The sequence below is a fragment of the Notolepis coatsorum genome, assembly GCF_963971535.1.
Source record: "Notolepis coatsorum genome assembly, chromosome: 6".
Classification (NCBI taxonomy): domain Eukaryota; kingdom Metazoa; phylum Chordata; class Actinopteri; order Aulopiformes; family Paralepididae; genus Notolepis; species Notolepis coatsorum.
The window spans coordinates 23,643,105-23,647,159 of record NC_140170.1 but is presented as its reverse complement, the minus strand read 5'-3'; positions in this window follow the sequence as shown (position 1 = coordinate 23,647,159).

The following is a 4,055-nucleotide window of genomic DNA, read 5'->3' as shown; positions in this document are numbered from 1 at the left end:
ACCACGATCACAACACCAGAGGGAGCTCCACAAATCATGTTAAACCCAGATTCGGCTCAAACAAGGGACTAAACACGTTTCGCAATTATGCCACATCAATGTGGAACGCCCTACCCAAAGCTGTAAAGGAATGTGAATCACTACCCACTTTCAAAAACACTCTCAAAAAACACCTAAGGGAGACTGCAACTCGAAACTGGCCCCTGTAAATGTCCGAACACAACCCCCTCCAATGTACAGTAAATTACCAAGTATGGTCTTGTCAATAATCCAATGTACAGTTTTGTTTGTACAGTTGTACAGTGTCCCCCACCCACCCCTCCTACCCAACCCCCCCCCCCCCCCCCCCCCCCCCCCCCCACCCAACCACCTCCAATGTACAGTCCCCCCCCCCCACCCCCACCTACCCAATCCAATGTACAGTTTCTACGTCAAATGTATATACTCTTTTTTCTGGACTCTTTTTGTATCACAAACAGTACTGTAATTGCAAATCTGGTATGTCATAAATGTATAGATGTAGCAGTACTGTCTAACTGTATGTCATGTATGTCATATATGTTACGATGAATTGAAAATGGGGGACCCTGATGTAAACAAGACGAAAGTCTTTCTCTGGTCTGCATCCCCTTAACAATTGTATGTATTGAGCTGTACTGTACTGTACCCATTCTGCAATCTGTTAATAAAGTTTTCAATCAATCAATCAATCATGGATTTCAAGATGGCCGCCATGTAAAATCAAGCTTCTGCCCATTAATAAATATCTTGGTCCATAGCGGGCTCAATATTTGAGCAAACACAAATGTATTGGTATCCCTGTAAACTAGAGAAGCTAAGCTTTCTATTGGTATCATTTTCATTAAGCCCAACTGTTGGGAAGGGGGTTTTAAGCAATGATTCAAAATTATGTAACATTTTCGCCTAGAAAAAACTGCCATGCTCATCTTCCAAAAGGTCCCTTGGATATTCACATGAATATATCAGAGTGCACATTGGTTTTATAGGTACCCACAAGCCTCTTCTTTCCAGACATACCCACTTTGTCCAACTTGCATGCTATTTGGGGCAATAATCAAGCAGGTTTGTGCATGTGGTACAAATGTGTCGAACATTCTAACAACTGCCAAAAATGTGAATGTTGGGTTAGGGTTTGTTGTTAGAATGTTGAACATAGAAGATCAATTTTGGTGTCAAACTATACATTTTCTGGGTCAATAAATGTGTTAATGCTATGAAGAATGTCACCAGATGAATATTTGTACCATTCTAACAACATATTTACATAATCTTTTACTTGTTTAACAGTCAGACATGCATGAATCGAATAGACATTTTATTAGTATCACTCGTTACATTTATTATTATTATCATAACTCTTTAGCCCGTATAGGCGTATTTAACTGTTATGGAGATATTTTCGCGGGTCTTGTGCAGTGGTCTCGTGCCCGCGAAAATATCAGAATGTTTCATAAAAGGTCCCGCGGTATACTGGTCAGCTCTCAGTGCGCGTCTCGTGACAGCTGTCATGGACCGCGTGATAAGGGACATGTTTAAAAAGGCAAAACATTATATAACAGGTAAGTCAAGTGTCATTACTTTAGTTATCAAAGCTGGAATCTCTGGACATAAGCAATAGGGATGGGTACCGTTCACATTTGAACCGACACGGTACCGGTACCTGTGAATCGATACCGGTACCCAACGGTACCCTTTTTCGGTACTTTAGTCTCTAAAAATGTAATCTACCTACCTCAGTCGGAAAAAAAATATCCAAACTTCAAATAACTACACTTTCGACCGTTTTCCGGCTTGCCATTGCCCCGACTGCTTTGTTGTTGAATCAAGTCAAATCCTAGGTAAGTGTATTGTAGAGGAGCCAAAGCTATATATTTAGGTTATTGTATTATATGAATGTTTATATGTTTATTTTTATAACCTTACATTGAAACGGCATTAGGAATATTGATTGGATTTAGATAAAGTCATTGAACCGTATTATTTGTCATAATATGACCTTCTAGAACATTCGTGATGTCACAGTATGATGTCATAGTCAACCATTTTAGAACATTTGTGATGTCACAGTATGCTGTCATAATGGAACATTCTAGAGCATTCGTGATGTCACAGTATGCTGTCATAATCAAACATTCTAGAACATTTGTGTACTATATTATATTCAACAATTCTCCCTGAAGAGCTCATTGTGCATCTTAATACAGTGCTGAGCAGTACTGAACAGATAGACTAAACAACATAGATTGAAGCCTGCATCTCTCAACCAAGGTGCCTTGCCGACCGTTTTGCTGTGGAAAGAGCCGCCAAGTTGATTTACGGCTTTCAGGTGAGGAGGAATTTTCATGTGTCGAGTCGGCGGTGATTTTGGAGACAGGGAAAATACAGTTTTCTTACCTTGTAGTGACGTGAATATTTAGGAAAATAGCTTTAGGATCACTTCTGTAAAGAAAGACTTCGCTGTGGAAGAGAAATAAACCATTTGGATATCTTTGTTTTACACTGGAGTGGCTGTGGACCTTATTTTTCTTTATTAACGAACGTACTACTCATGAGTAGGGATGGGTATCGTTAGGATTTTATCGATACTACTACTCCTATCGATACTGCTTAACGGTTCGGTACTTTATCGATACTCTTATCGGTTCTTTTTGATAATTTTTTTATGATTTTTATATTTGCAGTTGAGAGCATTGGTCATCTCCCTACAGTAAAGATTAGAAATGATTGAATTATTGTAAATGTGTGTGGAGTGGTGGGAATAGCTGCTTCAATAATAACTTATAACAACAACAGACAAGTTAGACAACTATGTATACAAAAAAAACGATATACACTGAATGATTAGTTGTTACCTAAAGTCCTTGGACTCCACTGTAGAGAACGGGTGCAGGCCTTTGACAACAAACTTTGTCACAGCCCTGTGACACTCGTTCACCCTATCCTCTGTCATCTTTCCTCTAGCTGCTAGGGAGAAAGGACTTTGGGTGGTGGAGGTAAAGGGAGGATGTGTGGTGGGCTCACTGGCTGGGACACATTGGTGGCTGACCTCAGCTTGACGATCTATAAAAAGTTTTAGATTGTAGTATTTGTAGCTAAACAATTATTTTGTTTATTAGCCTATTTGTAATAATTCGTTATTAGCCTAGGAACTCCGTATCTTGGCTTACCGGCTGCAGTGGACGTGGATGCAGATGGACCACTGCGCGCAAGGCAGTCGAATACGGCGCATTTCTGCACACTAATATAGTGTTTGCAAACAAATGTTTTGATAGATTGCTCGTATTGCCACCCTTACTGGCAAATGTTTTGTTGCACTTGTGATTGTGAACGCTTCGCTCTATCCGCCATCACGACTCAGTCCATGCAGAGCTGTCTGTGTCTGTGTGCAGCGCGCGTCGGCACGGAGACAGCGCTGAGATGCTTCCAGCTGCAGCACATCAGGTGTGCGGGGCTTGTATGTGCGGGCCTTGTAAGCGCTGCTGTCTGACGTGCTGCAGCTGCATACTAGTGACAGCGCTTTCATTAAGGAGTACCCGTATGTATGTGTAGCGCGACTCGCGAGGAGTGTGTGTAATAATGACTCGCTGCTTCTCCGTGCAGAGACAGAGAGAGAGAGATCGTTCGCAACTTTTAAATAATAATAATAATAATAATAATAATAATAATAATATAATAATAATAATAATATTAATAATAATAATAATAATAATAATAATAATATATTAATATAATTTCTCTAGAGTATTGATAGCAGTACCGAGGACGTCGGAGCTTATAAATACTCCGGTATTTTCTAATATAGTACCGGTTCCCGTTTAAAACCGGGGTCCGGGGGGCATCCCTACCATGAGTAAGCAACTTTACCAATAGAGTGGAACGTCAGCCCTGATACGTATATTGTGCGTGTGAACGTTGACATGAAAAGAAAAAGTTAAAAAAATATAAAAAAAGTGCAAAAAAAAGAATAATTTCTTCTTTTACGGTATCTCACGTGCAGGGCCGCCTCAGGGGGTGTGCGAGCAGTGCGGTCGCAC